This window comes from Rattus norvegicus, chromosome 17 (assembly GCF_021556685.1).
Source record: "Rattus norvegicus strain SHRSP/BbbUtx chromosome 17, alternate assembly SHRSP_T2T, whole genome shotgun sequence".
Lineage (NCBI taxonomy): Eukaryota > Metazoa > Chordata > Mammalia > Rodentia > Muridae > Rattus > Rattus norvegicus.
Window position 1 is genome coordinate 50,325,569 of NC_141550.1, and position 13,292 is coordinate 50,338,860.

General features: G+C 38.7%; 1 protein-coding gene across 4 annotated transcripts in view; it reads left to right on the plus strand.

The window, feature by feature from the left end:
- The first annotated feature begins 2,466 nt into the window (after positions 1–2,466).
- The window catches only part of Gpr141 (G protein-coupled receptor 141), a 63,319-nt gene continuing 52,493 nt past the window's right edge, over positions 2,467–13,292 (plus strand). Inside the window, exon 1 of one of the 4 annotated variants that reach the window (XM_087590129.1) lies at positions 2,467–2,675. The gene's annotated coding sequence lies outside the window, so the exon portion shown is untranslated. The remainder of the gene's footprint in view (positions 2,676–13,292) is intronic. The other 3 variants (XM_087590130.1, XM_087590131.1, NM_001410304.2) reach the window with 3 other exon arrangements.

Genomic DNA, 13,292 nt, shown 5'->3' on the forward strand with positions numbered 1-13,292 from the left:
ACAAATATGCCATGAGTTGTTTTTAATGCCCAACCTTTTTACTCATGTACAAAGATGGTGCTTTACTGCTGAAATTCAAGACTTTCCTAATGTAGAGTTCCTTCTGTTTAAACTACAAATTCAGAGCACTTGAACTAGGAATGCACTGCCAGAAGCTGGCTCCAACTATTAAGATCCCAGCACTGTAAAGGGGATCAGAAATGATCAAACTATGTCTAACTGGGACTTTTAAAGTAACAAGAACTCAAGGTTAGTATCAACTTGGTACCTCGTAATGTCTTTTAAAATACAAATATGCCTAACTGTAGCTTAAAATGCAGGTGTGTCTAAGATAGTTGGTTAAAAACAAATTTCATAACCCATAGGTTTATAGACTACTACATGATTTACAAGGTAATGATTATATTATAATTTGCCTTAAGGCTCATTTCAGGAGATGGACCCCATATATGATCCTGCTTAGATGGCCAAGAACCTGAGATTAAATAGTCCAGAGACCTATGGTAAAATAAAATACTACTGGTCTAAAAAAAAAAAAAAGCAAAACAAATGTGATAACATGACTCCTAGTGACATTCTGCTATGCATATCAATCAGTACCTTGCTTTCTCTTGCAGTAGATGGGAACAAATAGAGACCCATAGTCACACATTATGCAGACAGTGAGAGACCTTGGATCACTCAGCCCTAAATGGGATGCCTCACACTCCCCTTCCCTGCAGAGCTCAGGGAATCCCATAGAAGAGGAGGTGGACACAGTATAAGAGCCAGAGGGCATCGAGAACACCAAGGAAACAAGGCCCTCTAAATCAACAAGAACAAAGCCGGTATAAACTCACAAAGACTGAGGCAGCATGCACAGGGCCAACATGGGTCTGCACCAGGTCCTCTGTGCCTATATTATAGCTTCCAGTTTAGTGTTTTTGTGGGATTCCTGAATGTGCAAACAAATGAGTTACAGACTTTTGTGTCTTCTCTTGGACTTTTCCTACTATTGGTTTGTCTTGCCCAACTATGATATAATAGCTTTGCTTTTATCTCATTATATTTTATTTTGTTATAGTTTCAGAAAGTGAATGAGCAAATGAATGAATGAATGAATGAATGAATGAATGAATGAATACCTAGCCACTAGAGTAAAGGTTAACAACTGAACTCACCTATACCTGCTGAGAGAGAAAAACAGTTTTCTCCAATAGAGTAGCACTGGGCGTATCAACCACTGCGGGAGAGACCTCACGCTCAGGAGCTGACCAAACACATAGTGAGCGCCACATCCTTCATCTTTCCTGTGTGCACGCTTTTATTTGCTTACAATTTGACGTTTCATTTCGTTTATTTGTTTTTTATTCTTGGATTTAGTTTTATTTTATTTTCTTGGTTGGGAGAGGTTTGGTATTGATTAGGTTTTTTTTTTAAGAACTTAAATTTGGATGGGTAAGGAGGGGCATACAATCTAGAGGGACTTGGAGGAAGGGATGAATATGGTAAAAATCTATTTAAATTTAAAAATAGTTCAAAATAGTAAAAAATAATAAAATTATAGAATTTAAATTAAAAATAAAATAATTCAAACTTAAAATTGTAATCTGTAATAATGACATAAAGTATGGTTCAAAGCATGACATAAAGCACAGTTCAAAGAGCTTACTTGTCTTACCAAACAGTATAATACTTCATTACTGTGTGTATAAACTTTGTTTATTTATTTAGTTTGAGATTCTGCTGAAATTCAAGGTGAATCTGGGACTAAATGAATAAGTGAATAAACCTGTTTATGATGCAGGCCTGTGACATGGGTACAGCCTTTGGAACCCAGGGGGAAGAAGTTACTCAAATCTGTCAAATCGTCCTCTGACCGCCACACACGCACTGTGTACATTCTCTCCCATTCTTTCTCTCTAACGCTTTCCCTTTCTTCCATTTTTTGTGTGTCTCAAACACACAACAATAGCAACAACAACAACATCAACAACGACAGCAATAATAAATCAATAGATAAAAACTAACTATATAAATGCATTCTTCATCTATTGCTAGAATATATTTAGATTTAAAGTTTTCTTTCTCCTAATCTGTAATATAAGTAGAGTATCTATTTTGGTCACTGATGTACGTTAATAAAAATAACAATACAAGAACTAATCACTAAAGATAGAGGTGTCACCTGTGTAGAAAATATTACACAACACACACACACACACACACACACACACACGCATGCACGCATGCACGCACGCATGCACGCACGCATGCACACTTCACTCTTAACATAATACATGGTTCATCTTCCGTTTCTGTTTTTGATAACATCACCTTTACCTCATAATCTCTACAAATTTTGATAAATACTTAACTCAGAGTAATCAGTAAACCTTAATAAACATTTCTTGACAGTTGTCCTTCCCGTCATATTTTTTTATGTTGGGCTATTCATCATTAAAAGCCTGGCACTTTTATTGTGTCAGTGTGCTTAAAATGGCTCTGGGGTTTTGTGGTCTGACGACACCGTGAGGAACACAGAACCCTTTAGCTTCCTTTTGCTTAGTGGTCAGTCTAGGTCCTTGTTCACACAGAGAGTGGATGTGTCAACACAGCCCTGCTGCTGGAGAACCTTCTGAACCTTAGACCTGTAGCCTAACTCAACAACTCATGCTGGAAATCTGGCTTTGAAGGTAAGTGTTGAAGTGTTGAGGTAAAGATTTCTGCGATGACCTTGATAAAAATAGGCCGCCTGTTGTTGTCTGCGTCTAATTTGGAATCTTCAGAACCAAGTGCTGTGAAAAGAAAGCTCCTCAGTCTTTACCACAAACCTCTGTTATAAAAAGAATTGCTGTCTCCATCTTGTGTAAGACACATGCTTCTGAACAAGAAGCCTAGTTTCTATTAGGTACTAAGGTGGACACGCTTATTTCTGAATTCGTCCCAGAAGAAAAACAGAAATGAATCCTGGTTACAGATCAGAGGACTTGGTGTTAAATTTATAGGCAGTTACTCGGAGACATCTTTAAAATGATGTGGTTTTTAGTATTAAATCCCTTTAATGCTATTATGGACAATATCATCATGTTTCATTCAGAAACATTTTGAAAGCCCTCATCAATACAAAAAATTAAGGTAGCAACCACATGCTGAGACATTTCTAGGGAAATTTGCTCAAAATAATCTGAGAGATAAGACTTATTTTAAGTTCTTTCTGTTGTTTTACTTTTAAGTTTCTGGGAGTGAGACTCAGGGTCTGCTTAGGCAAGACAAGCAATTGGTCACGGAAATGAACCCTTAGCATACTGTACTCGTCATTACAATTTTAAGTTATGGGACAAAATCACTCCAAAGTTAATTTTTAAAATCATAAATAAAACTGAAGAATACCTGTATAAATAATTTTATTTTCTAAAAAATGTATGCCATTATCTCCTATCTGCAACTAATGGTATGCTTCCAATATGTGGAATGAGATAAGATGCAACTTAAGGATAAGTCATCAGAGCACGCTGACTCTAAGAAGCCAGCTTGGCCTTTTTCTGTAATGTGTTCTTGCAAGTCATTAAATTCACTGTGCTTCAGTTTCCTCACAGCTGCAGAATGTAATTGAGAAATGACTTCTTCAGTTTTACAACTCCTTATCCTGTTTTCCAAATCAGTTCATAAGTCAGTACCTTAGTCAATAGGCAGAACAGGAAGAGCAGCTGGTGAACAATCAGGGGATAGCAATTCTCTTTGTCAAAATCCTGTTTGCTTGGAGAAATATTGTCTAAACCTTCTAGGTCAGATGTTTGACAAACTTTTTTAATAAAGGCTGCATAGTAATTATTTTATGCTGAGGTAAAGCTGTAGGCAAGAAGTATCTGTGAATCCACTTAAAATGCAACATTGAAAACAATTGTTCTTGCCTCACAGCAGATACAAAAGCAAGAAGAAAGGTGGATCCAGCTTAGGAGACATTGTTTGCCCCCATGGCCCGGTTCTTGATTGTTATTTTTCACAGTTAAAAATTAAGAGGTCACTTTAGCACTGGATTGTCTATAGGGTGATCTACCAATCACCTGAATTTGTCCACAAAAGTTTGAGGGTATGCAAAAAATGTTTTTAATGAAAGAAAGGAATATAGAGCTCATCAATTACTACAATGGCCTAAATTCCAGCTCATGTGAAGAAAATCAGACTGATTCGTGAATATGCTCTTTCAATGTAAGAGTCAGTGAGCACTGTAAAGTGTTTAGTATTACTTTGTGAGAGCCACTGTGTGCTGTCACTGCAATAACAGGTCCGGGTATGTTATAAATGTTACACCCCTTTCAGATTCATGATGTCCTTCAAGGAGACTCGAGAAAAATTCCAAAACTGCTCAAATATTTCTTTTTTATTGTAAACTTACTTTCTTTTATAGTCAATAATAAAAATTTCTGTTATTTTTTTCCAAATAGTAAATCAAATCTTAGAAAAATGTGTTCACTTTGATATATTCTTACACAACTTTGGAATCTACCATACCGTGACTAAGGAAACAGAAGTGATTGTATAACTGAGAACTGAGGTGTCACAGTGCTGAAATGATACCATGTGTCCTACACTTCACCAAGTACACCTTTAGAGTCCCCGTCATTGTCAGCATTAGGAACTATGGAGGAATATAGCCAGATGTATTTGGAAAAGCTTTCTGTGTTGCTTTATTTAAAGAAACGGTATGCAAAATTGTTGTAAAACACTGGACAATATTTGAAATCATAACTATATCTACCTTTTCTTCTAAATAGTGTTTGGGGTCCTGCTTGCTAACATTCTTTGTTGTTCAGGCGTTATGTTTTCTTTCACAGCCTCATTGGAATTCTTAGTTAATTCTACCATCTCTTTTGGCACCGACTCAACCGACTCATTTATTTACAATGTTCACCATAGTTCTGAGGTGTCAAACCTTCCACATAACACAACTTAGGCAAACTTAACAGCATCTTGTATTTTTCAGTTCATTTGGCTGATAATTAATAGTGTAATAGGGTAGTGACATTTGTATAGTTAATGAATTAATTAATGCCTGGGTAGATAGTTTGTTTCATTGAGTCGACTTGAAGTTGTCTTGGTTCATGTTCTAAGGCCCCATCATATTGGAACAAGTCAGTATGAAGGCATTAATAACACTTGGTCTCTTTACACCCTGAGTGGGAGCCACAGCCAAGGCCACTGCTGTATCTGGGAAAGCATCAGAGTTCTGCCGTGTGTTGATATCAGCAGCAGAATGCCAACCACCAAGCCATGGTGACTGCATACCAGCTGACAGTCATGTCAGAATCCCTGTTTCTCTTAGCATTTCTGATGTTTTTGTTTGGAACATTGGATCAACAGCTTCTACACTGATACCTGTGTCTGACTGTGATGTAATCAGAGTGATCCATCACTCTGATGGTACACTCACCAACAAAATCCCCAGAGTTAGACCCATAACTTCTATTGGAACCCTAGCATGGCCATATTTTGATGTCTTTAGCAACATCAAGGAGGAGATATAAACTTACTCTGCTGTGACCATGGCAGGACACTCTGTCAATGACCCTGTCCAAGGCAGACATACTTTCTCCACATCTAAGGACTCTCCCCATATTTCTACTTAACAACTATAACCCTTATTTATTAAGTTTCAATTTGTTGAATTTGGTATTTTTTTCAATTAACTCAGACTCTTTCTAATTCTGGCAGCTATAGTTTTTTTCTGTGTTCCCCTCTTCTTACTCCCAGATTTTCAACAGCATAGCTTCCAGGACAGCATCTCACATTTGGTGAAGATCTGTCTTAGAATGTTCCAATGAATTAGCTTGATTCCATCCAAAAGAGTCACCCTATATGAAAGGATTCCTAAAATACTACATTTTAAAGGATCCAAAAAGTTAGTTCATAACTTATGCTAAATTATCTTCCTAATTTTTCCCTGTCTTATTTTATTTTGTATGCAAATGTCATTAAAAACAACTACAATCAAACTTTAGGTGATCATAGTCTTTTTGATACAAGATATGTTTAATAGCAATACACACATATCTTTGTGTTCTAGAACAGTGTCTGGTGCTTAATATGTAAGCAATATCCTCAGAAGCTAAGCGAGTGAGCAACAAGATAAAGACAACATGGCCAAGACCATGGTAGAGGAACAGTGAAGGCCTGGAACTCCAGTGCTCACAAAGAACTGACTTCAGACTTCCAAGGCTGCTTCTCTTTTCAGATTTGAATGTAACTGTGATTTTGAAATATGCGGTTGCCTAATGATCACAGTTCCTGCAGAGTATGGTGACTTTTTAAAAAGAGTGGCATTTGTTGCACTTGACTCACACTGGGGTGAGAAATAATTCTTGCAAAGTTTCTGGCCCCCTAATTTCTGGGCTGGGCTGGAGAGTGAAGTTTTTTCTTAATTGATTGATTGATTAATTAATTAATTATTTTTTGCTCATTTATTTATGTATTCACTTTGTACCCCAATTGCAGTCCCATACTTTTCTCCTTCTAGTCCCACATTCATAAATGCCTCCCCGACCTGCTACCGTCCCTTTAGGAGAAGGGAAAGCCACCCATGCATGCAAAGCCACTGTGCCACATCAGAGTGCAGCAGGACTAGGCACATCCCTTCCCACTGAGGCCAGATAAGGGAACCCAGCTAGGGAAAGGGGATTCAAAGGCAGGCAACAGAGCCAGAGAGAGCTCCTTCTCCAATTGTTAGGGCACCCACATGAAGACTGTTGTATTTATAAAAGATGGGGGGGATATGTTCTATGGAGGTCTGGGGAAAGGGGATGCCCCAGCAGGCCCATACTGAGGCATCCCTTTCTCCCTGAGGGATCAAACACATGACAGTATAATACAGAATAGAGTTTATTCAGGGCATGGGGAGGGGAGTTAAGAGGGTAGTAGGGCAGAGAAAGAAAAAGAGAGAAAGAGAGAAATAGAAGAGTAGAAGAGTAGAAGAGTAGAGGAGTAGAGGCCGACCATAAGTACGTGGAGAGAAGCAGGGAGGGGAATGGGGCGAGAAGGGATAAAGGGGCAAGAGAGAGCAAGAGGAAGCAGGAGCAAGAGGAAGAGAGCAAGGAGGGGCAAGCAGTCCAATTTATAGTGTCAGGCATACCTGGCTGTTTCCAGGTAATTGTGGGGTAGAATGCTAGCAAAGACCAAGATGTATATTTGCTACAAATGTGTAGGGTGCCTAGGTAAAGCCCATGCGTGCTTTTTTGTTGGTGGTTTAATCTCTGAGTCCCCATGATTCCAGGTTAGTTTACTGTATAGGACATCTTCTAGTGTACTCTCTGCCTCTCTCAATACTTCGTCCCACTCTTCCATAAGACTTTCTGAGCTCTACCTGATGTTTGGCTATGGGTCCATCTGCATCTGTTTCCATCAGCTGCTAGATGAAGCCTCCTAGATAACACTTATGCTAGGTTCTTTTCTTCAAGCATAGCAGAGTATCATTAACAATGTCAGGGATTGGTTCTTTTCCATGGGATGGGTCTCAAGTTGGCCCAGTCATTGGCTGTCCATTCCCTCAATCTCTGCTCCGTCTTTATCCCTGCTCATCTTGAAGCCAGGACAAATTTTTGGTTGAAGATGTTGTGGTTGGGTTGGAGTTCCCCTTCTGCCACTGGAAGTCCCACCTGACTTCAGAGGTGGTCACTTCAATCTCCATATCCCTGACTGCAAGAGTTTTAGCTAGGGTCACCCCTATAGACTCTTTGGAGCCTCCCCAATCCCAGGTTTCTGCAACCTCCCCCCACTTGACTTCTAACCCTTTCCCAGTCCTAGTTCAAATGGCTATTTCTGCTGATTCATGAATATGGGAAATCTGTCCATCTTCAGATATCTTCTTTAATTTCTTTCTTCAGAGTTTTGAAGTTCTTGTCATACAGGTCTTTCACTAGCTTGGTTAAAACTTATACTATTTGTGGCTATTGTGAACGGTGTTGTTTCCCCAATTCTTTTCTCAGCCTGTTTATCATTTGCATAATGATGGCAATTGATTTTTATTTTAGTTAATTTTGTATCCAGCCACATGTTGTAGGTGTTTATCAGTTGTAGGAGCTCCCTAGTAGAGTTTTGGGGGTTGTTTATGTATACTGTTATATCATCTGCAAATAGTGATACTCTGACTTCTTTTTTTTTCTAATTTATATCTCCTTGATATCCTTAAGTTGTCTTATTGCTAGGATAGGACTTCAAGTACTAGGATAGGATTTCAAGTAAGTGGATATTGGCCCAAAAGCTCGGAATATCCAAGATAAAATTCACGGACCACATGAAACTTAAGAAAAAGGAAGACCAAAGTGTGGATGCTTCAGTCCTTCTTAGAAGGGGGAACAAAATATGGGAATAAATATGGAGACAAATTGTGGAGCCAGGATTAAGGAAAGGTCATCCAGAGACTACTCAACCTGAGGATTCATCCCATATACAGTCTTCAAAGCCAGTCACTATTGAGGATACCAAGAAGTGCATGTACAGGAGCCTGATATAGCTGTCTACTGAGAGGCTCTGACAGAGCCCTACTGATACAGATGTGGATGCTTGCAGCTAACCATTGGACTGAACAAGGGGACTCCAATAGAGGAGTTAGAGGAAAGACTGAAGACACTGAAGCAGTTTGCAACCCCATAGGAAAAACAATAACATCAACCAGATCCCCTAGAGTTCCCAGGGACTAAACCACCAATCAAAAAGTATACGTGGAGTGACCTATGCCTCCAGCTGCATATGTAGTGGAGGATGGCATTACCTGTTGGGGAATGCCAGGGCAGTGAGGCAGGACAGAGTGGGTGGATGGATGGGTCGGGAGCATCCTCATAGAAGCAGGGGGAGGGGGAAAGGTTTTGAAATGTAAATAAAGAAAATTTCCAATAAAAGAAAAGACTGGCTTCTCAAGAAGTGGTTGGACTCCCCCCATTCCCTGTGTAGGGGAATGTCAGCAATGGGAGGCAGGAAGCGGTGTGTGGTTGGGGAGGGGGAAGGGGATGAGACAGAGGATTTATGGACAGGAAACCGGGAAAGGGGATAACATTTAAAATGTAAATTTAATAGCCAGAAGCTAGAAAGAACCCAGATGCCCTTCAACAGAGGAATGGGTTCAGAAAATGTGGTACATCTACACAATGGAATATTACTCAGCTATCAAAAACAATGACTTTAAGAAATTCATAGGCAAATGGATGGAACTGGACAATATCATCCTGAGTGAGGTAACCCAATCACAGAAAAACACACATGCTATGCACTCATTGAGAAGTAGATATTAGCCCAAATCTTGAATTACCCTAAATGCACAGAACACATGACCAAAATGCGGATGCTTCATTCCTACTTTAAAAGGGCTATAAGAATACCCTTGGGAGGGGATAGGGTGGCAAAATTTAGAACAGAGACTGAAGGAACGCCCATTCAGAGCCTGCCCCACATGTGGCCCATACATAAACAGTCACCAAACTAGATAAGATGGATGAAACAAAGAAGTCCATGCTGACAGGAACTGGATATAGATCTCTCCTGAGAGACACACCCAGAATACAGCAAATATATAGGCAAATGCCAGCAGCAAACCACTGAACTGAGAACAGGACCCTGCTGAAGGATTCAGAGAAACGACTGAAAGAGCTTGAAGGGGCTCAAGGCCCCATATGAACAACAATGCCAAGCAACCAGAGCTTCCAGGGACTAAGCCACTACCCAAAGACTATACATGGACTGACCCTGGGCTCCAACTGCATAGGTAGCAATGAATAGCCTAGTAAGAGCACCAGTGGAAGGGGAAGCCCTTGGTCCTGCCAAGACTGAACCCCCAGTGAACATGATTGTTGTGGGGATGGCAGTAATGGAGGGAGGATGGGGAGGGGAACACCCATATAGAAAGGGAGGGGGAGGGGTTAGATGGATGTTGGCCTGGAAACCAGGAAAGGGATTAACAATTGAAATGTAAATAAGAAATACCCAATTTAATAAAGATGGGGGAAAAAATCTAGTAAATGGAAAAAAAAAAACAATTGGTTTCCCCTGAGATACATATCCTCTTATATACCAAGTGTTGCTATGTGAACCTTGCTCTCCAGTTTAACTGGTCAAAAAAGGCTTGTGTGGTTGAGGTATCAGGATGATTGTGAACTTATAGAATGAGTTGGGCAGTGTTCCTTTTGTTTCTATTTTGTGGAACAGTTTGTCTCTGTATTAGCTCCTTAAGTCTTATAGAATTCTGTCTTAGAACCCTTTGGCCTTGAGCTTTATTGGTTGGGAATCTTTTACTGTCTTCTTCTATTTCCTTAGGGGTTATAAGGCAACTTAAATTGTTAACAAATTAATTGTTAATTGATTTAACTTTGGAAAGTTTTATAAATCAGGAAAATCATCCATTTCATTTCCAGTTTTGTAGAGTAAAGGCTTTTGAAGCAAGACCTAATGATTCTTTAGATTTTCTCAGTGTCTGTTATTTCCCCCTTGACATTTCTGATTTTTTTAGTTTGTATAGTATCTTTTTGCCTTTTAGTTTGGCTAAGGGTTTGTCTATCTTGGTCTATCTTGTTGATGTTCTCAAAGAACCAGCTCTTTGTTTTTGTTTTTTTTTTTTATTACACACACACACACACACACACACACACACACACTCACATGCACATGCACACAGTGTTTATTTTAATCCTGAGTTTGATTGTTCCTGTCATCTACTTCTGTGTATGTTCCTTTTGTTCTAGAACTTTTCAGTGCTCTGCTAAGTTACTAGTATGAGATCTCTCCAATTTCTTTATGAAGGTGCTTAGTGATATGAACGCCCCTCTTAGCAATGTTTTCATTGTGTCTCATAAGTTTGGCTATGTTCTGCCTTAATTTCATTGAATTCTAGATAGTCTTCAATTTCTTTATTTCTTCCTGACCCAGTGGTCATTCAGTAGAGAGTAGTTCACTTTCCAAGACTTTGTAGGCACTGTTGTTTCTATTGTTATTGAGGTCTAGCTTAAATCCATGGTGGTTTCATAATACAAAAGAGATTATTTCAATGTTGTTTTATCTGTTAAGGCTTGCTTTGTGACTGATTATATGGTCAGCATTTTGGAGATGTATTATGATGTATTCTTTAAGCTTTAGCAATCCTTATAAATATGGTTGCCCTTGCATTTGGGGCAAAGATGTTCAGAATCGAGACATCATATTGGCCAATTTATCCTTTGATGAATATGAAGTGTCCTTCTCCATATCTTTTGATTAGTTTTGGTTGGAAGTCTTTTTTATTAGATATTAGAATGGCTACTTAAGCTTGCTTCTTGTGTCTGCTTAGAAACAAACTCTCTCTCTCCCCTCCCTCTCTCCTGCCACCACCATCAAAATAACAGGAATTAACAGTCATTGGTCATTAATTCCTCTCAGCATCAATGGATTCAATTCCACAAAAAAAGACACAGGCTAACAGAATAGATGTGTAAACAGGATTCATCATTCTGCTGCATATATCAAACAAACTGCAGCAATAAAGGTAGACATTACCTGAGAGTAAAAGTCTGGAAAGAAGTTTTCCAAGCAACCAGACCCAAGAAACAAGCTGAAGTAGCCAGTCTAATATCTAATAAAATAGACTATGGGAGTGAAGTTTTACTGATCACTTTCTGCCCTTTGGGGGAATGGACAGGAAGTCATACCTGTGGAAAGTTGTGTATAAATTGCAGGCTCTTCCACACAGGCCAAGAGTCAGATGAGAGAATGGAAATCCACTCTGCTCCTTGACAAATATGTTCATTCTGTGCCCCATCATCTGCCTATCTGAAGATGCTTGCTGGTCAGGGGTCCTCACATCTGAATGGAGTAGGGGAGGGACTTGAGTTATCTATTCCTTTTTCCTTTAAGAATAATATCTTTTCTTTTAAAAAAAAGCATTCAATATTTAGCAGCTAGTTTGTTTTCTTCTCAGAAGAAGTCTACATTTTATTCATCTATTTGTTAAAAATATTTCATTTAATGTAAAGAATTCCAGTTTAGATATTAAATAATAGTATAAAAGAATTTGATATAATTTTAAAAAGAAATATGGGAAATATTTCAGGTTACAAACTCCTTTAAATTTTAAGATGAAAAAATTTAAGAGACAGTGAGATTTTTTGTCTCATAACATTTTCAGGAAGTAATAACAAAAGGCAGCATTATGCTGTGTATCTTGTATCATTTCTGATGCCTTCTTAAGTGAAAGGAGGCATTTTGTCTATCACCTGCTGCTGCTTCTTTGTCCTCAGGGGACAAAGCAGAAATGTACCACTTACTATGTGATAGACTGTGTGAGCATCATCCTTGGTAAACATCATCCATTGTTCTTCTGTTTAGCAATTGTACTGAAGAAATATTTTTGAAAATCCCTAAAGAGATTCACTCTGATACATCCCTGAATACTTCCTCCCGAAACATGACTTCACTAACTTCACTGTTCCTACTTGGGAAGCCTTCTTTACTTTCACTTGCACAAATTTGGACTCTCCTGACCTCTAAGTATGTGTGGCATCAAGTAGAAAATGTCAAAAGCCAGGCCATCTCTGGAAAGAAGTACCATTGAACAGAATCTGGCTTCTCTAAGTCTGAGTCAGCTCCAATGTTCCAAGTGGCTTCTACTTTTCATACACCATGGGATCAGCTGGACCACCCTTTCCTTACTGAGGAGAAATTCTGTGTAGAAGACAAATCCCTCTTCTGCTGTTAAAAATACAATTATGGTGGTGTTAACATATTTGCATATGTTAATATAGTTCAGTTGCTAATTATATTCATTTTGTTGGACAAACAGAGTAATCAGAGTAAAATGACCTATTTTTAGTAGATGCTTGTTTTTATCATTCCCAGAGGAAATTGTATATATCAAACATTTTTCCTGATTCTCTTTCTCTCCAAGTCCTCTATAATCTCCATCTATGGTCAGTTTCTAAGAACTTGATAGAATTAGGACATTTGTAGGAATACGTTCATGTAATATTGGTTGTTTTGTATAATTAAAAATTGTTGCTTCCAAGAGTCACATAAATATGAGCTATGTATTCTTGGTGTCCTTCATCAATTGCTAGGATGAGGAGAAGTTTAGTCTGAATGGCTTCTACCATCAACATTTTGCACATCACCTACCATGGTTCTCCAGCTTGCTGCCCTGAATGAACTGAACGTTCTTTTCTCCAGAATGTTCCAATCAAGAAAAATTAAAAGTTTAGTGTCAAATTTTCTTTGTGGGCAGAGATCAGAAACAGGTCCACTAAAATCTTGGCAGAGATATTCATAGAAGGACAAAGTGGTTATGGAATCCTTGCCAGACT